Source organism: Eptatretus burgeri, chromosome 3 (genome assembly GCF_056783735.1).
Source record: "Eptatretus burgeri isolate ZD-2024b chromosome 3, Ebu_testis_v1, whole genome shotgun sequence".
NCBI lineage: Eukaryota > Metazoa > Chordata > Myxini > Myxiniformes > Myxinidae > Eptatretus > Eptatretus burgeri.
The window spans coordinates 92043999-92066172 of record NC_140963.1 but is presented as its reverse complement, the minus strand read 5'-3'; positions in this window follow the sequence as shown (position 1 = coordinate 92066172).

Genomic DNA, 22174 nt, shown 5'->3' with positions numbered 1-22174 from the left:
TTCCATCCACCTGCCTCTTGTGCGTGTACCATCAATTTTGGTTCATTTGGGCGACCTTGGGGAATGGTAATGTAGTAGATTAATTTCACTGAACACAGTAGTTCGAGACCATTCGGCCATTCCTGGGACAATAAGATTCCAGTGCAGATCTCCTGCGTTAATGGAGGCTGTCTGACATGACATGTTAACCCAATTAATCTCTCCAAGGAAGTTTTTAAAAATCAAATTGGAGTGTGATTGAGCATTGAGAGATTTCATTTTCAGTTTGAGCGCATGGCAAAAAGTGGATAAAATGGCGGACGTACATGTAATGGCAGATGGTGGTGAACATGTGCTTGGAGGTGATCCAGGGGTAGGGCCTAGTGGGGAGAAGCATCGGTTAAGAACCTCCCTCGCTGCCTCTCCTATGGGCAAGAGTTGGTATCAGGAGTCTGGCGCAACATGTGCATGTGTCATGTGCTCGTTCACCCAGGACATGTTTGAACGATTGATGAGATAGATCAAGGGAAAGTTTTAACAAGGAAGAAGAACAAATGGAAAACAAACTGGAAGAGAAAAATGGAGCATTAAGAGAACAAAATGAATGAAAAAAAAAAAACGATTTTGAAACAAAATTCAAAGCAAACAGAGAGGAAATGAGAGAAATGAACAGAAACAGATCTTATCGGAGGAGTAACAGGCACAGATTGTAAACGCAGAATGACGAGTTTGTTCGGAAAAGTAAAAGTAAACAGGACACAGACAGTCAGAGAGAACATGTATGCAGAGTTGTGGTTAAAGCTTGCAGAGCTCAATGGAGGGTTCAGCAGAGGTTCGGATTCACTTCATGGGGGTTCAGTCAGTACGAGCAGGAGGAGCGACAGAGGTCCAATGATGTGAGAAAAATTCAATCGGGATGTTTGGATATGGCAATGGCCTGGACACACATCACACCTGGGTGGATGTCTCTCTGCTTCACAGAGAAGAGATGAATCAGTTAGGGACTTTGGAGTGGGAGTTGCAGATAGGTACCTTGTTTGGTTTGGTAACTGCAGATAGGTAATTTGTATTGTTTGGTAACTGCAGATCGGCACCTTGTTTGGTACCTAACTGCAGATAAGTACCTTGTTTGGTTTGGTAACTGCAGATAGGCACCTTGTATTGTTTGGTAACTGCAGATAGGTACCTAACATCTTGTTTGTGAAGTTGAAATCTGTGATGTGTGGGACGATACTCCTGGGCTCTCGGAGTTGTCGATTCACTGCGGACAGCATGTGTGCTTGGTGAAGGAAGAGGTTTAGCGTTAGAGAAATTAATAGAGATAGACAAATGTAGAACAGCATCAGGTGGAGCTCCAATTCTTACCTCCACCACCGAAGGTGAAGGAGGTTATGTTTAAACCCCTCTCTGTTTGTTTGTTTGTCTGTCTGTCTGTGTGCAGGATAACTCAAAAAAAAAATGTGGACGCATCCAGATGAAATCTGGTGGGCAGGTTAGGTGTGTGACAAGGAGGAACTGATAAGATTTTGGTGAAGATCCGGATGTGTATACGACTACTAGAATTTTTAAAGTCATTCTTCACCGTTGAGAGATAGGGCCAAAAACGATACAAAACACGATATCTCAAAACTTTGTGGACACGTTGGATGTGTGACCAGGAAGAATTGATTCAATTTTTATGAAGATCCGAATTCGGATCTGGAGACGAGAATTACTTAGTTTTAAAAGTGATTCTTCACCAGTGAGAGATTGGGCCAAAAACGATACATAACACGATATCTCAAAAATGTCATGGGCCCGATATGTTCTCGTAAATCAGGCAATGCATGGCGGAGGTACGCGCTCTCCCAAGTGCCCTTCTCGTTTTCACTGTGTGTATGCGAAAGTGGAGGAATTTTTATAAACCAAAAGTTGTGATTTAAAGCTGCCATTCTTGCGACAGTTGTATTTAATGCATAAAAGACATGTATATTATGATTTGTTGCTTCATGAGGAATATTTTGATATATGTGTTCATAATCACTTGTGCCTTTCCTTCAAAATCACAAGTGTAATCATTGATTTGTTCAATAAATTATGTGGGAAAAAACCCATCATTATGTATTTATATTGAAGACACATCATAACTGAGCTGTGCACACACTTGGAATTCTTCAACCAGTCAAAAATAGTCTCGGTCCATACTGAAGATATAACATGGTTGTAGCTGTAAACCTTTTGGGGTAAACACAACTTCCAAAGTGACCCCTTGGCCTCCAGCCTATCTTGGTATATAATGAGTGCATGAGTCCTGTTCTTCAGTGCTGCTCCCACCGGTACAAATTGTGTGCCTTGCTGCCCAGGACACCCTCTGGGCTTTTTGATCATATTATGACAATACCACCACCGCAGCATTGTCTGTACCATGGACACCCTCAGGGCTCCACCACCAGTGTCTTTGGGTATTTGTCACCACAGCAGTTCTACAAGGAGCTTTGGCTGTTCATGGTAATCTTTCTCTCAACTTGCTCTTTATGGGTCTCACTCCACATGTATTCTTACTTCCAGCATCCACTGATCAGGCATGATTCCTTTCATTATTTTTCTTTCCCTTTTAATCATTCCTCCCCAAAATATTTTTTTCTCCACTATCCCAAAGGATTATTTATTTATACTCACCACTAAATATGGTATATGACCCAGCACAGTGATTGCTGTTGGCTATTTACAATTCATTGTTTTGAGTTTCAATTCGTGAATATGTATGACATGGATTATTCCATTTTAATCAGGGCAATGTTACTTGTTTGCCTCTTTGGTGCAATTTGGCTCTCCATTAAACCATTTGGGAGGTTAAGATGATCAGTGTCATATGCAGCCATCAATGAGACAGTTGATGGAATGGCATTTGATGGGAAGGGAGGGCCAGAGAACAGCAACAGCAACAATTTAGCAACAAGAAAAAGAAGTCGTGCAGAGCACGGTACTTACAAAATCCACACCCCTCTCAAAAAGTTGCCATGGATACTTCAAATTGTCCATTTCATTAAGATTAAAATTGACAATCATAATAATCAAAGCTCAGGTGAATCACGTAAAAATGGATTATTTTTCAGATTTAAATTGATGATTTTAGATGTTTGACCTTGAGTTCACCTTTGACCTTTTGACCTCAAAAATGGTTGGTTTCCAAATTCAGTGATGCACTACGCAATTGCTGCTTAATTTTGAGGTTAAAAGGATGAAACTTGACGATTTTTCAGATAAAATTTGCAGATTTTAGAAGTTTGATCTTGAGTTGACCTTTGATCTTTTGACGTCAAGAAAGTTTATTTCCCAATTCAGTGATTAACTATACAAATACTGTCCAACATTCAAGTTAAGAAGATGTAAATTGACGATTTTTCAGTTGAAAATTGATGATTTTAGAAGTTTTTAGAAGAAGACCTTTGACTTTTTGATCTCAAAAATAGTTGATTTCAGAATTCAGTGATGCAATATGCAAACCTTTTTCAAATTCCAAGTCAATCGGATGAAAAATGACGATTTTGGAAATTGGACCTCAAGATGACCTTTGACCTCAAAATCAATAAGCTTCTCAGTTGAGACTACCTCTACAACTTGGTAAAGTTTCATGATGATCGGTTTAGAGTTGTGACTTGTAGGCAATAAACAGACAGACAGACAAACAGACAGACAGACAGGCACAGATTGTAAACGCAGAATGACGAGTTTGTTCGGAAAAGTAAAAGTAAACAGGACACAGACAGTTGCATAGATGTCACCATAGTGGTGACAGACAAGAGTAACGAACTAGAAGGGCACTCGGTAGTATTCATACCTCTGCCACGCAATGCCTGATCAACAAGAACATATCAGACCAATAACAATTTCAAAACATCATGCAATGTAGCACTATATCGTTTTTGGCCCTAATCTCTCAATGGTGAAGAATCACTTTGAGAATTAAATAATTATCATATCCGGATCCGGATTCGGATCTTCACCAAAATCAAATTAATTCGTCATTGCCACATACCCAACCTGTCCACAAAGTTTCATCCAAATCAGTCAAAAACTTTTTGAGATATCGTGCTACATATTAGTTTAGTCCAATCTCTCAATGGCGAAGAATGACTTCGAAAATTATCAGATCCAGATACGGATTCGGATTTTCACCAAAATTGAATCAATTCTTCCTTGTCACACACGCAACATTTCCACCAAGTCTCGTCTGAATAAGTCCACAACTATTTGAGATATGCTATATATCATTTTTGGCCGCATCTCTTTATGGCGAAGAATCACTTTAAAAATTCTAGTAGCCGGATATATATATATATATATATATATATATATATATATATATATATATATATATATATATATATATATATATATATATATCCGAATCCTCACCAAATTCGAATCACTTCGTCCTTGTCATACACCGAACCTGTCCACAAAATTTAATCCGGATCCGTCAACAACTTTTTCAGATATCCTGCACACAAACAATCAAACTGACAAGCAAACAAAAAGATGACGTCATGCAGAGCATGACACTTGCAAAATCCATCAAACAAATTTGACCTCAAAAATCATTGGTGGTTCAAGTCAATGACCAAATGTGCAACAACTCCTATTCAAGGTCAACAAAGGCCGAATTTCCAAAATTGTCAATTTTCATCCGATTGACTTGAGCTTTGAAGAGGATTTATATTTCAGGTCACTGAATTCAATCAGTGAATTCTTTTTTGACGTCAACAAAGAACAAAAAGATCAACATGGGCCCAAGGTCAACAACTAAGGAGGTTTTTCTAAAAGCCACAATTTTCATTTCATTGACTTGAAATTTGAAGAGGATTTGCATTTCAGGTCACTGAATTCAACCACCAATTATTTTGTTGGTCCACATCAGCCAAAAAGTCAACATAGGCCGAATTTCTAAAATTGTCAATTTTCATCCGATTCACTTGTAATTTGAAGAGGCATTGCACATTTGGTCATTGAATTCAACCACGAATAATTTTTCAGGTCAAATTTGTTTTATGGATTTTGCAAGAATCATGCTCTGCACGACGTCTTCTTGTTCCGTTAGTTTGTCTACACAGAACATGAGTACGGTTTTTCTCTGCAACCGCTTGACAGATACAAAATTTTCACCATAGTGGTGACTACTCATGTGGAATGTTTCAATAATAATTATGACGTCATAGGTCAGGTGGTGGGGCAGCCATGTTGGAAAAAGGAAAAAATTTGGACCTCTGTATCTGTGAAATTGCACAATGGAAAAAATTGAAACTTGGCACATGGCAAGTATTCTGCTTGGGGAAGCAGTGTGATTTTTTTTGTATGATGTCATAGGTGCCTTCGATATGATGTCATAATTGCATAGATAGAATGCTACATCCAAACATTATGAAAAATTATGAGGGTCATCTTGGGATAAATTTATAATGTCATTAGTCATGTGGTTTGGCATCCATATTACAAAAAAAAAATCTTCAAAATCTTCTTCTCTCAAACAGCTGAACAGATCAATGTGAAACTTTACAGCTATGACTGCCTATCCACAAGGAACAAAATGTTCCCTGCCTATGATGTCATTGGTTACATGGTTTGGCAGCCATATTGGATTTTCCCTGAAACCTATAAAAAAAATCTTCTCCAGAACGGCTGGATAGATTGAGGGGAAACTTTACACACATGTTCCCAAAGCCTTGGGGATTCCAGGGTGTTCACAAATAATATAGGTCACATGGTCTGGTAGCCATATTGGATTGAACGACAATCTTTAAAAAATTATTCTCTTGAACCACTTCATCGATCGACGTGAAACTTCACAATCATGATCTAGAGGTGATGAGGAATACGGGGTTAAATCTCAACCTGATCGGATGCATGGTCTGGCAGCCAGAATTTTTGAATTTTTTGAATCTAGGTTCTTTTTGATTTTTTTTTTTTTGAATAAGGCTCACTTGGCTGGGCCTGGATGTGTTTGAGGGTTGAGGAGTATCAGCTGAAACCCAAATCCTATCCAGGTTCCTCCTGATGACTTCAATGCAGTACTGCACCTACCGTATTTGGTGTACCATTTGATTTGAATGTAATTTACTTTAATACCATTTTGAATTCAATTGAAAAATAAACGTCATTGTTCAGGGTCAAGTGTCTGATCAAAGCATTAAAGTGGGACGTCTTGGTTCCCGGTCATCACGGCCAGCAGTTATAAAGTGGCAGTTCGAATTATCTCTTTTATTAATTACGTAACACACCAGAACACAAACGTCACAGAAAACTTGTCCTGGCGAGGGTCTGCAATCTCTGATTGCTCTTTTTCTTGTTTCCTCTGCCACCGAAGGTGGAAGGAAGTTATGTTTTCACCCCTGTCTGTCTGTTTGTTTGTTTGTTTGTTTGTCTGTTTGTGTGCAGGATATCTCAAAAAGTTTGGGACGGATTCAGATCAAATTTGGTGGAGATGTTGGTTATCTGACAAGGACGAACTGAATAGATTTTGGTGAAGATCTGGATCCGGATCCGACTACTAGAATTTTCAGTGACTCATCACCATTGAAAGATTGGGCCAAAAACGATAAATAGCGTGATTTCTCAAAATGTTGTGGACAGTTTCGGAAGAAACTTGGTGGACAAGGTGGGTGTGTGACAAGGACGAATTGATGCAATTTTGGTGAGGATCCTAATGCGGATCTGATACGATAATTATTTAATTTTAAAGTGCTTCTTCACCATTGAGAGATGGGGCTAAAAACGATATATGGCATGATACTGCATTTCAAAAAGTTACTGGGCTCGATATGTTCCACTGGAGCAGGCATGGTGTGGTGGAGGTATGTGCTCTCCTGAATGCCCTCATAGTTTACTTCCACCACTGAAGGTGAAAGAGGTTATGTTTTCACGCCTTTCGGTCTGTTCGTTTGTTACTTGTAAAATCTAATTTTTTCAAGTATGCTGGTCAGTAAATTGTTATTCTGTCTGTTTGTATGTCTGTCTGTCTGTTTGTCGCCTACAGGTCACAATTTCAAACCGATCTTCACAAAACTTCACCACTTGATAGAGTTTGTCATACAGAAGAAGCCTATTGTTTTTGAGGTCAAAAGGTCAAAAGGTCAACATCGGCCAATAACTTAGGTGAGATTTCTAAAATCCTCAATTTTCATCAGAGTGACTTGAATTTGAAGTGGATTTATATTTTGGTCAATGAATTCAACTCGCCAATTGTTTTTGAGGTCAACATAGACCAAAAGGTCAACACAGTCCAAAGATCAACAACTTAGGTGCCATTTCTAAAATCCTCAATTTTCATCCGATTGACCTGAAATTTGAAGTTGATTTATATTTCACGTCACTGAATTCAACCACCAATTATTTTGAAAGTCCACATCGGCCCAAAGGTCAACATCGGCCGAATATCTAAAATTGTCAATTTTCATCCAATTCACTTAAAATTTGAAGAGGAGTTGCATATTTGGTCATTGAATTAACCCACCAATGATTTTTGAGGTGAAATTGATTTTATGGATTTTGCAAGTTTTGTGCTCTGCACAACGTCGTCTTCTTATTTGTTTGTATGTGCGAAGGATATTTCAAGAAGTTGTGGACAACGAAATACAAGGAAATCAAACACACGTGGAGGCCATTCAGCCCAACGTGCCTGCACGAACACCATACTAATTTATCTACACAAGATCCATGGAAGAAAATACAAAAAAAGTTTTTAATTAATGAAATTAAAAAAAAAAATTGTTTGCTTGTTTGTTGTTTTTTTTTCTTTTCATTTCTTTCCTTCCCCTCAGGGGAGGGGGCATGGGCTTGGCTAAAAACACACATCAACCACACAACCCACCCCCTACCCTCCACAAGACCCCTACCAAAAGCACTCCATAGACATGCACACACTCACCATCAATGCTCAAACTACCGAAAAGTCCTGCCAACATCCCCATACCCCTCTATCCCCATAACTTCCAGGTACCTATCTAATTAACCTCCACCATCGAAGATGGATGGAGGTTACTGTTTTCACCCCTTTCTGTTTGTTTGCTTGTTTGTGAACAGTATTACGGAAAAACTCCTTGACGGATTTTGACGAAACTTGGTGAGGGGGGGTTAGGTCTGGTCCAAGGATCATGCCATTAGATTTTGGACTTGGTCCAAAATGGTCTTGAGGCACGTGGGGGGGGGGAGGGACACCAGACCCACCAGAGACGTGGTAGACAATGCCGGGGACATTTCAAACTCGGTGCAATTTTATACAGTGCACGCTGTCAAAATACCTATTGAAAAAGCCTGCCACCTCACTTTCATCACCAACCACTCTCCCGGTGCTATTCCTCAATGGGCCCACACTGGTCCTAACCTGTTCTTTTCCCCTGATATACTAAAATAAAGCCTTGCTATTATGTTTAATATTCTTAGCTATGTCCTTTTCATACTCTCTTTTGGCTTCCCCAGTTATTTTCATAACTTGCCTCCGATTACTCCGATAGTGATATAAATCTAACTCCAGTTATGTTATTTTAAACCTAATAAATGTCTTCTGCTTCTCCTTAGCGTTCCTTATATGACTGCTCAACCACCCAGGTCTCTTTCTGTTTCTAGTTTTACACCTCATTGGGATGTACTGATTCTGCACTCCATCCAGATGACGGATCTGGATGATATTTTACGGACAGGTTGGGTGTGTGATGAGGACGAACTGATTAGATTTTGGTGAAGATCCAGATCCGGATCTGACGACTAGAATTTTTAAGTGATTCTTCACCATTGAGAGATGGAGCTAAACTAATATATTGCAGGATATCTCAAAAAGTTGTGGATGGATTCAGGTGAAGCTTGGTGGACAGGTTGGGTGTGTGACAACGCAGAAATGATCCAGTTTTGGTGAAGATCCGAGTCTGCATCGGGATCTGATAATTTTTTGAGTGATTCTTCACCATTCAGAGTTAGGGATAAACGTATATATAGCATGATATCTCAAAAAGTTGTGGACAGATTCGGGTGAAACTTGGTGGACAGTTTGGGTGTGCGGCAGGGAGGAATTGATTCGATTTTGGTGTTGATCCGAATACAGATCTGTATATGAGAATTACTTAATTTTTAAAGTGATTCTTCACCATTGAGAGATATAGACAAAAACGATATCGTACTGCACAGCATGATATTTCAAAAATGTAATGGGCCTGATATGTTCTTGTGGATCAGGCATTGCGTGGCGGAGATATGTGCTCTACCGAGTGCCCTTCTAGTTTGAAATATATTTATTACATACATACTCTGTATAGTGTTGGTGTGAGAAATTTCTGAAGATATGTGAAGCCTCTATAGCTCAGTGGGCTGTCACTGTGTGATGAGGTCCTTGCATGAATTCCACATAAAACTGGACAAGCGATGCAAAAAATAAATTTCGTTCTTATATAAATAAAATAAACGACAACAGAATTCGTTTTTCATTTCAATAAAATACCAAATTTCATGTTTTTGATGTTTTTAAATGATAACGATTGAGTTTGCATTTGCTGTGGACCTATGATGATGTTACATCCGGATCGTACCCGCAAAGTTTTAGTGGCGTGCATTTCCAACTGACCGCGGAACTTTAAATCCAGACGCATCTGGCTTATTCGCAAGGTCAGATATACATCCATGGTATCGTTGGAAAGAGCATGAGATAGAGCACAACAGGAATCAAAGATTTATTTTAGATTATTGCCATGCAACCGCCATGATCCGATAAATTTTGCCATTGAATTTCGTCATTCGGTTTGCAAATTTTGTGATTCCGTCACGACAGTTTACTGGCCATGAAAATTGGATGAGATTACTTTCGAGCAGAAAACGGGTGAAATTCATGCGTTTATCAGTTGAGCTTTTGCAATATGTATCGCGCAGTTGAAAGAATTCGGCATATGAGCAGAGTTTTTGTAATAAAGCTACCTTTCTGTAACCTATGTCCTTTGGTGTGTGATTCTGTCACACAATTTCAATTAATGATTACTAATTAAGTGCTATTTGCCTTGGAATTTATTTTCTACTGATCATTGCTAATGGTCATGTTTGTCATTACAAAAGCATTATCATTGTGACATTTTGGGATATAACTTGAAAATATGAATCTGAATCCAGAAAAGTCTTGTGCAAATGGTGATTCCGTCACGCTGGAATTCATGCTTGGCTTTGAGTCCTGGGTTGAGTCAAAAAAAATTCACACTAGCCCTATGCAAGAATTCATTCCTGTTTATTAAATATATATATATATATATATATATATATATATATATATATATATATATATTTATGTTCCAAAACATTGGCTCAGGGAAAAGTGATGTGACGAGGACAAAAAAGGCAACAAAATGACAGTGGGGCAAGAGGTGCATGGAACAAGCAAAGGAATGAATGAACAGAAAAAGGTTTATATCATCTTGATGTGAATTATTGGCCTTGTACAAGGATATTTTGCTCTAAGTGTCGCCCTACTCGGGGATGAAGGGAGGAAACAATTACCTGCAAGTTGGATTATGTACGATTAATGGGGGTAGAAATGATCCAGGGTAAGGGCCTGGGATGACATGAGATGGTGATGTACTTACTGCCTGCTTGAAGTCCTCGAGGAAAGAATGCGATTTAACTGCCTATGAGAAAGTTGCCCAGTTTCCACAGTTCTGCAGTGCATGAGAAAAACACTAACAAAATAGTTGTGCATGTGCAAAAGACATCGATTTGGAAAGAAAAGAATGAATATGGATAAACACCAGGAAGTTAGGATTGAACTGCAGATAATCTGGAAAACATCCATTTCAGTGATTGTGATGGTTGGCGGAGCTTATCGAAGCCTGGACATAAAACAGTTACAGAAAACAGAGCATGCTCCTGAAAACAGAAACTATAGGCATGTTGGACATACCTGTATTCCAAAGAAAACATACCTGTATAATAATGAAGAAATGAAACACCATGATTATAACAATCATCATAATTTCATATGCAGCCTGTGGCTGCTGGATGCATCAGTGCTGGGAGCACAGCTGTGCCGCTGCTGCAGTTTCCCCTGTTTGCAGTAAGCTGGCACTCATTTGGCTGACTTCAGAAGGTTGACAGGTTGAGTCAACCCACCTGGTGTTATTTAACAGCACAGCAGGTCTTGAACTCAAGACTAAAATCTTAAACCAGCTTCCTCAACCATTAAGCCAACACCAGGATGATAACAACAACAACAACAACAACAACCACAACAAGAACGACCACTCGGTAGAATGCATACCTCCACCAGGCTAATTAGTTTACGTTTTGTATCCCAATGATGGGCCGGATTTGGATTCGGATCTGAACTAAAATTTAATGAGCTTGTTCTTGTCACCTATCCAACTCATCCACCAAGTTTCGTCGGAATCCGTCCATAACTTTTTGAAATATCGTGCTATATATCGTTTTAGCCCTATCACTCAATGGTGAAGATCACTTAATAAAGTCTCAGATCCAAATCCGGATTCGGATCTTCACCAAAATCTAATCATTTCATCCTTTTCACATACACAAGCTCTCAACCAATAATAATAACTAGATATCTGCAATCATAAAGCAATCACCAAGGGTAAGCCTCCCCCGATCGGGGAAAGCTTACCCTTGGCGATCTCCCGCAACTTACCCTTGGCCCGTGATCGAATGATGGCCATATATTTTTCAGTCCACCATATGACCTTGACCTTCAACATTTAGGGATATAGTGTAAATGAAGAAAATATGTCCCCATCCATAATCTATCCATAAAATTCAACATCATGTAAATCGGAGGAAAATTATTCAAGTTATGATCAAAAAAGTATTTTTTTGTTAATTAGGTCACAATCCAAAAAAAGTAGGTCAACGACGTGAAACAAATATCAGGTACACAACTTCAGTGTGGGTACACTTCTGATGCAAGAACATATTGGAAGTCCAAGCGGTCTTTGAAATTCCACATTGGCAAAATGGAGTGATGACAAAAAAAAACCCTTTTTTCAGACCACAATTAGATCTTGACCTTTAACTCAGAGGGGTATGATGTAAATGAAGCATAAATGCACCTTGCCCTCGGCCATCTACACAGGGCAATTTCGTTCTGATCAGACAAGGTTGAGTCGAGTTTTGATTAACAATGTTAAAATGTCTATAATTGAGTAATGACGTTAAAATTAGGTCAAAGTCAAAAACTGTCAACTCTGCATCCTTTTTGTTGTCATTATTGATGCAAAACTTCATTCTAGAAGTCCTAGCCAGATTCGAGATACAGCTAAGACATTGACAGAAAAAAGGGAGAAAAACCTAAAGGGTGGTTTTGCACTCCTTGGGATCAAAGACGTTGACCTTAAACTCGGATAGTATTGATGTAAATTGAGCTTAAATGTGCCTTGCTCTGGACTTAGAGAGGGCAATTTTATTCTCATCAGACAAACATTATTAAAATTTTGGTGCAAATGTTAAAATGTCTATAATTTGGTCATGACCTTAAAATTAGGTCAAAGTCAAAAAACATTGTCAACCCCTCATATTTAGAGGGGTGTAAGAGCTTGACCTTTAACCCAGATGGGTAATATGTAAAAAAAGTGTAAATGCAACTTGCTCTCGGCTATCTCGTGAGGGCAATTTCATTATGATTGGACAAACTTTAGTCGAGTTGTGGTGAAAAATGTTAAAATGTCTAAGTAGGTCATGACCTTATAAATTAAGTCAAGGTCAAAAATAATAATTTCCTCAATACATTAACTTTCTGTTCACATTATTAATGCAAAATTTAATTCCAAAAGTCCCTGCGAGCTCCAAGATACAGTTCGGAAATTGGGAGTGTTGGAAGAAATAAATTATTTTCTAAATGCTGGTTTAATACTCCCAAGGAGGAGGGGGGGTCAAAGAAGCTCTGTGGTGCCTATGGGCGTCGATTGGTAGGGGACGGGGGGGGACATGTCCCCCACACTTTTTATCAAGGGGGGGACAACATATCGATTGTCCCCCCCCCCACTATTTTCATTGAACGTAAGTTACGAAACACAAAACGAGCTGCTCTAGTACAACCAGACCGAGATGCTCCTCAAATACAATAATAAATTTTTAAATCTCTATTAAAGTTTCATTGGTCTATTATAGTTCTATTAAATATGATAGGTTAACAATTCAACATTGAGAATCCGTGCTTCCCAAGCCATGGTCGCTCATTGTCCAAACGTCCATAGCGATGTCGCTTTTTGATCCTTCGATGTCAGCTCTTCCTATCATTGCGAAGCAGAATTCGCCAAGCGTTGGATTGTTCACCCACTAACAGGGAACGTGACCTGGACATTTTGAGGTATGTTGGGACGTTTTCAGACTTTGTATCGTCATTTTATGAGTGTTTAAAAAATCGCGGCTTCATGGCCCGGAGCGCCACACCTTGGATAGTGTTAGGCCGCAAGGGTCTCTCTGTCTCTCTCTCTGTCTCTCTCTCTCTCTCTCTGTCTCTCTGTCTCTCTCTCTCTCTCTCTCTCTCTCTCTCTGTCTCTCTGTCTCTCTCTCTCTCTCTCTCTCTCTCTCTCTCTCTCTGTCTCTGTCTCTGTCTCTGTCTCTGTCTCTGTCTCTCTCTCTCTCTCTCTCTCTCTCTCTCTCTCTCTCTCTCTCTCTCTCTCTCTCTCTCTCTCTCTCTCTCTCTCTCTCTCTCTCTCTCTCTCTCTCTCTCTCTCTCTCTCTCTCTCTCTCTCTCTCTCTCTCTCTCTCTCTCTCTCTCTCTCTCTCTCTCTCTCTCTCTCTCTCTCTCTCTCTCTCTCTCTCTCTCTCTCTCTCTCTCTCTCTCTCTCTCTCTCTCTCTCTCTCTCTCTCTCTCTCTCTCTCTCTCTCTCTCTCTCTCTCTCTCTCTCTCTCTCTCTCTCTCTCTCTCTCTCTCTCTCTCTCTCTCTCTCTCTCTCTCTCTCTCTCTCTCTCTCTCTCTCTCTCTCTCTCTCTCTCTCTCTCTCTCTCTCTCTCTCTCTCTCTCTCTCTCTCTCTCTCTCTCTCTCTCTCTCTCTCTCTCTCTCTCTCTCTCTCTCTCTCTCTCTCTCTCTCTCTCTCTCTCTCTCTCTCTCTCTCTCTCTCTCTCTCTCTCTCTCTCTCTCTCTCTCTCTCTCTCTCTCTCTCTCTCTCTCTCTCTCTCTCTCTCTCTCTCTCTCTCTCTCTCTCTCTCTCTCTCTCTCTCGTTAGGGGTCGCCACAGTGGATCATCCGTTATGATCCGCATAGTGATTTGGCACAGGTTTTACCCTGGATGCCCTTCCTGACACAACCCTGGTCGCCTCTTACGACACAGGGATATGGTACACCTATTTTAACTGGGGCATACACCGGGCCCAGTACACTGGTACTCACTTCGCCGACCTCAGAAGGATGACAGACTGAGTCAACCCCCTGGTGTATTAATTCAAGCCACCAACGGGGCTTGAACTCAGGACCTTTTGGATCCCAAGCTGCTACCCTAACCACTACGCCAACACCAGGCTTTGGATTATACAGTATCTATAGGGTAGTAAGGCCAAAAAAAAAATGTTGCATTGGCGTAACCCGCCCGACCCTAAATATTCCGCCGACCCTACGTTTTTTTTTTGTTTTTTTGCTATCGAAAAATTTTGCCGACCCTATTTTATTGCTATTTTTGTTGTTTTGCTATCGTTTTCAAGTATCTTGTTGATTGCGATCGCGATCGCAAAAACCCGGAAGTGTTTCGGACAGAACCCGCCGCCAAAAAGGGTGGTACTCGAGCCGGGGGAGATTTTGGGAGGGATTTATTAGGAAAAAAAAAATATATCCCGACCGACCTACCCTATTTTTCAGTGACCTGTTACGCCAATGCAACATTTTTTTTTTTTGGCCTAATGAGATTACCTTGAAAATCCGATTAAAAAAGGCTTAGGCTTAAGGCCCAGTCACACATTGACATTTTAGCCAGCTTATGCCGATTTTTGAAAAAATTGTCTAAAACGCTGGCACACGTCGCATACGTTATGGGTAAGTTTTGGAAACATTGAGAGCACGCTGAAAAACACTGCCATACGTCGTGGTACGCTGGCTTTCATCGTTGTACTTTGCGGTTGTCTTCAAATTTTCCATGCTTGAAATTTTACGACGTATGCCAGCGTATGACTCACAAGTTCCGCTACACTGGCCATAAGCTGTAGGCACGTTATGCGATCGTTGACACACGTCGACACACGTTACTTGTAAGTTAATCATAAGTCGAAACGCGTCGAGGTAATGTTTAGCGTACCCGAAACTTATTTCTAACCTATGAGTAACGTGTTGTAGGCACGTTACGCGATCGTCGACACACGTCCACACATGTTACTTGTAAGTTACTCAAAAGTCGAAACACGTCAAGGTAATGGTTAGCGTAAGTGTTCCAGAATCCCTGTTTTTTTTAATTTTTTTATTCGGTATGACGGTGATGTTGACACTTCGATTTCTAGTGCGGTTATGATTTAAATCGTTGAGCGGCAGCCTATTAATTATATTATATCATAACCGCACTAGAAATCGAAGTGTCAACATCACCATCATGCCGAAGAAAAAAAAAATAGGGAGTCTGGAACACTGACGCTAACCATTACCTCGACGTGTTTTGACTTATGAGTAACTTACAAGTAACTTTTGTCGACGTGTGTCAACAATCGCATATCGTGCGTACAACTTATTCCCATCGCATGTGGAACGTGTGAGGCATACGGCAAGTACGTCGTAAAATGTTTAACATGTTTAAAATTTCAAGACGTACTCCACTTACTACGACATATGATAGCGTACTTTCGCGTTCTATTCACGTATACCAAACTTACCATACCGTATTCGATGAGCGCCAGCATTTTAGATGCATTTTTCAGAGGTCGACATACGCTGGCAAGATCGCCAAGGTGTGACTGCGATGTTGACACTTCCATTTCTCCGGCGGTTATGATTTGAATCGTTGTGTGGCAGCCTTTTAATAGGCTACGCCACATGATCGTCGGCGATAGATATGCATAAGTTAGACTATCGTTGGGCATAGGTTGTGAACGCCGACAACAGGCTAAGCATTTGTTGGTATAAGTTATCTATAAGACAACGAAACGTTCTGTGTCCATTACTAATATGTTATGCATATGACCAACTCGTTATGAATACGTCCGAATCTTTTAAAATAAACATCAAAAGTTCAGCGTAAGCCAGCGTTTTACATGCATTTTGATACGTTGCCATTGCTGGCTAAAACGTCAAGGTGTGACTGGGCCTTTAGTAGCTTAGCCGCGCCTTACAATTTTTACTCGGAAAAATAACGTTCCGGAAGGAATTTCTCTTCCGCCATCATCCGAATAATTTTCCGTTTGCACAAGGACAAAGACGAAGCTAGCTAGTACAGATGGACATAGGTTATATACCCCCCCCCCCCAATAAACACGGCAGCTGGTGTAGACAGACAGAATAAGGTGTCTCATTAAACTGTGTGATTTAGAATGATTAAATTAGAGATTTTAAATGCAGCGTTGAAAATAAAATCAAGAGGATTGTCAGCTTCTTCTTCACCATGTCGACCCCGCAACGGTCCTGGGCCGCTTTAGCGACCAAAATGGTTTATTTCACCTTTCTAACTTAGTGGGGCAACTGAGCTAAATATAGCATAACAATTGTGCATTTTGTGAAGAAAGCACCAAATTTGGCACACTAGTAGCCTATCATATTATGAACAGATTTGGATATTGGGCCATCTCAAATTTTTGATGGCAGTGGAAAATGGCTGCCACAGCCATCAGGGGCTGAATTTGAGATGGCCCAATAACCATATCTGTTCATAATATGATAGGCTACTAGTGTGCCAAATTTGGTGCTTTCCTCACAAAATGCACAATTGTTATGCTAAGTTGCCCCACTACTTATATCGCACTATACTTAAACAAAGGCACGTGGTTTGAGAGTTGTGTTTTTTATTTTTATTTTTGCATGTACGGACACGCACCAGTGGAAATGATGAACGTATTTACAAATCAACAAACTACGTACAATAATTGGAAAGAAGAGAGTGCACGTCCGGACGGCAACAGATCTTGATCCCTCGTCTCCTGGTCTCGTGGTTTGTGAGAGGTAAAGAATTACATAAATGTTCACATTACAACTGATTTTAGCTCATTCCTTTGGTGAACCCTTTTGATGGCATGCAAATCAAGAACACAATCTTTAACGACGACGCTAACTATGAACCAATAATATCATAATCATCTCACTCAACTTTAGCCCATTGGTTAATTAAATGCAGATTAAATAAAATGATGAATATTAATAATCCTAGGTAATAAAATACCAGGGTATCTGACCCTCACCAAAAGTAATAAAAGTAATAAGTGCGTAGCCGGGAACGAAGCGAGTAATGGAATGCTAAATTGGGAGGTCAGATGCTAAATTAAGAACTGAACTTGTATCGCTGCTCTTTTCGTAATACATGTGCCGCACAAAGCTTATCACATGTCAACATTGTGCCTGGAGGTATAGTGACCTAGCCAAAAGTATGTTGACCTTAAAAATGCCCTGTTACGCAAAAATAACCCTTATAATTCACATGTCAAAATTTATTCAACTGAAATGTAATTCCCTTCTCGTTTCATAAAGGATATGGATATCAGAAAGTTTTTCGTGACAGCATCAAGTAGCACATCCCCGACCACTCTCCTGGAGCAATCAAGTTCCCAGAAAGTGGTGGACGATTCAAAGAAGATATCAGAAAAGGGTGCATGTGCGAGTACTCGGCCTAATTTCCCAGATCAGCCGTTTCAACCTCATGATGTCAGTCGTATCCCAGTCCAAATACTGCCAAACTGAAAGTTGAAGTTTCAACAACAGTGGTTCAAAGATTTTCCCTGGTTTCATTTTGAGCATCGGCGGTGTACTCTGTCACACCTGTATGGACGCTTCTCGTGAAAAACTTACCGAACTTGCCCGCTGTGCAGAAGACGCATTTGTTTCAAAGTGACCCGTCGGTCCCGATTAGCTCATCGGTGTTAAAAACCAGCTAATATTCCGAACGCAATTATGGCAGTTCAATGGAGGAAGGGACGCAACGAGCAGGTGAATATTCAAACAAAGGGGGGCATTTATTGTACACGCATGCAGTCAATGAAGCAATGGGGGGGGGAATGGGTACAGGACATGAGCAAAAAGCCTACAGCCGATATCTATTTGTTATGTACATGCACTTAACAACAATTCTACTTATTGGACAAGGCGCCACAGACTTTGATGCAAAAAACCCAGGAAAGAAAAGGGGAGAACAGGGCCCGTAGGCCATTAATGTTCGCGGAGCTGTGAAGACCGCAAGAGCTCTGTGAGACCATGCAGGTTACCTGCCACCCTCGTGGTGACTCGCCAGGTGACCCTCGATGTCTCGTCGTCAACACGGCAGCTGGTGTAGTGGCGACTCGGTTGGTCCAGGCCAAGCCTTGCGGCTTCGTCGATCGGGCCTGGCCGACGGCACCTCAGAGGAGTGAACGGGCCTTGCTCTTTTGGAGTTGATGCTCTTTTAAGAGCTCGCTCACTCCTCAGCATCGCTCGAACCGTCCCAGGGCCCGATCATTTCAGACCGTTATGTCGCTGGCTGGCAACTTCTCTCCAGCCGGCGACCTCTCTCCGGCTGGCGACTTCGCTGCCGCCTCCATCGACCCACGACTCTACACGGCACTAAGTCTCGACCGGACTCCAGGCTCCAAACTGCAGACTCCAGACTGTGGCTCAACTCTCCACTGCAGAGCTCCGTCCTCAACTCCCGATTACTGAACCGAATGACTCAGCGTTTCAGCACCGCCTTTTATCGGGTTCAGGGGGGGGGGGTTGTCTTTCACCTTCGACCCTTCACCACCGGCTGGCTCCGCCCCTTTCGTCGTTTTGATCCGATCTTGCCGTGGAACGCGGACGTGGCAGGAATCACCCTCACAACACGGATGTGTTTGAAAACACCCTGCCACTCGTTTGTGGACGCCGTTGCTGGTGACAAGATGGCGACGCCGTGGAGATGAAGGTGAAGAGATGTTGTTCGTTTTAAAGCAAAGGTAGCAAAAGAATAACGGCTAACTCAAAGATGCACAGCCTGCACACGAATAATTCCCTTTTGACATTGGTGGGGAAATTTAACCTGGACGCGCACTTATCGACATAACTGATCTCTAGGGAACATGAATGGTGTTCTGTAAATTTCCACAACCATAACAATATATATATATATATATATATATATATATATATATATATATATATATATATATATATATATATATATATATCTTCTTCAGCTTTCGGCTGCTCCCGTTAGGGGTCGCCACAGTGGATCATCCGTATGATCCGCATAGTGATTTGGCACGTTTTACGCTGGATGCCCTTCCTGACGCAACCCTGGTCGCCTCTTACGACACAGGGATAATATATATATATATATATATATATTTTTTCTTTGATGACACTTGAAGCTTTGAAATGTGTATGATTAATGTTTAATTAATTTTGCTCCGTCTGCTTACATTTGATAAAAAGATGGTTGAAAGATGGTCAGATTAATTTAAGGGATTTGTGTGATCAGAAGGCAGCATGTCAACGAGCGTATAAAATCAAGAATTTGCAAGGGTGGACTTGCCGTGTCCATGCCGGCACGAAGTGGGTTTCGTGGTCTGGACATGCAATGTCCCCCCCACTTTTCAAAAGCAATCGACGCCCATGGTGGTGCCATTAAAATTTGGGGTGCTAATTGTAGAAACAAACCCAACACAGCAATATGCCTTCCCTATGCTATAAGAGAAGGCTTTATAAGAATAACAATAATAACAATGAAGTTAACAGCACAAATATAAAATGAAATGAATGCTGCAAGAGTTGTGTTTTTTTGTGCACATAGTCGAGGCTCGTAGAAGAGCTAGTAAACTGAATTGATCAGGATGTAATAGGACAAAGGGAAGAGTGGAGAGAGGGAGAAGAAACATCAACAGCAGAGTTTAAGGCCAAGATAGAGGGAGACTTGGACAAACAATGGGAGTGGGAAGGATTGGGGGCAGGAGAGGACGCATCGGGTGGACAAGATGGAAACGGAAAGAAACTCTCAGAGGGTTCATTTGAAATTAATGCTTGCTGCGTTTTTCTCTGAAATCGAAATACTTTACTTCTTTCTTTTCAGCAGTAAATAAAATTATCCAATGCAGCTGCTATTTAACTCCAAATCCTTCAGGAAAGGCATGTATGCTGCATACAAAGCACTCAGAGACGGTCATAAGTGTGAGTGTGTGTGTTTGTGTGTGTGTCTGTGTGCTCATGACTGTACACGTGTACAGCTGAAGCGGAAATTCTTGCGCTGTGAAGCTGACATATGGCCTTTTCCCCATCGTGCCAGGCTTTGAAAGAGCAAGCAGCCTGCCAGTAAACACTATTTAAGAATCAGAAGTCCGAACTCAGGCTGCCTCTTCCAGCATAACTTTATGGCATGTATATAATTGCCTTTGTGCTTTGAGGAGTTCAGCACAAAAACACTGACAAAATCAATTGAGTTCATGTACGCAGCAAAACTACATTCATTTCCTGAAATTGTAATTGGGTTTTTTTCCATCAGTTTGTTGAGGATCATGGTCTGTGAATTGGTTTGGGACCCTCATGTCATCTAGAAATGCCAAAGTTAAAACTCAAATCCAGACTAACCAATGTAGAGAAAGTGATCAGAACTGCTTCATGTGTTTGCATGTTTATATTTCCTGCTCTGCATGCACATGTAAATCACAACGCAGCCATTTAATTGACAAATACGAAAACACAAATGGCCCTCATAAACGTAAATAGATTACATTAATAATGAGCTGAATATATTTATTACCTCCGCCACCTAAGATGGACAGAGGTTATATACCCCCCCCCCCCCAATGTTTGTCTGTCTGTGAGCAGGATATCAAAGAATGCTATGGATGGATTCAGACGAAAAATCGTGGACAAGAAGGGTGTGTGATAAGGACGAATTGCTTAGATTTTGGTGAGGATCCGGATCCTAGAATTTTAAAAGAGATTCTTCATCATTGAGAGATTCAGCCAAAAACGATATTGCACGATATCTCAAAAGGTTACAGACGGATTCAGCCGAAACTTGGTGGACAGGTTGGGTGTGTAACAAGAACAAATTGATTTGATGTTGGTGAAGATCCAGATCCAGATGTGAGATTTTTTTTTTTGAGGATATTCTTCGCAATTAAGAGATAGTGGAAAAAACGATACACAGTATACCATGATATTTCAAAAAGTTTTGGATGGATTATGATGAAACTTGGTGAATGAGCTAGTTAGGTGAAAAGAACAAGCTGTTTAGATTTTGGTTAAGGTCCGGATGCAGATCCAGCCTATCTGACTACAAAATGCAAACTTTTCATTCCGGCAGAGGTATGTGTGCTACCGAGTGCCATTCTGGTTTATCATGTAATTCTTTTTGTTTCCCCTGGCTCATCAGATGGAGTGTATGTTTTTGTGCTGAATATTTGCCTCAGGCTGCTAAATCCATTAAAATCTGATCACTAAGAAGAAAATAACCATCTCAGTATGTAGGCCAATGTGAGTATTCTGCATCAAGTACAACTCAAGAAACATTAAAAAAAAAAGTGTCACTTGAGAAGTACACTGTTTATACAATATACTGCTAAACTGTAACACAACATCATAGTGCTTCAAATAATTGTCTGGCCCTTATCGGAATTTGTGCAGTGAGGTGAAATTTAGAGGAGGATCGATGCTGAACAAAAGAGCACAAAACAACATTCAGAATTTCCTGTCGATTGATCCAGATTCCACTTAATGTATTAATTTATTCCTATTCCAAATAATTGCAGGCTACAATAATGGGATGTGCTGCAAGAGACAGCACAATGTGATATATTGAAGGAATGATGAAATATATAGAGGAAATAAAGTAGAATATATGATAAGTCAAAAATGAAAAATATTCCCTTTCGAGTAAACAATTTGGATATGAAGATGGAAATCACATTTTGGGTTGTTCAAAGCAGAACATCAGGCACAGAGTATTTGCCCCGACACCACACTGACCCAATTCAGAAAAAGGTGCAAAACTCAAAGTAATAAGTAGCAGATACATGTGATGAATGGATGTATGAGTCAAGTAAAACTTTACACAATAGTTTCATCAACTCAATTTTGATGAGTATCACAAAAAAAGGTGGTTGTAG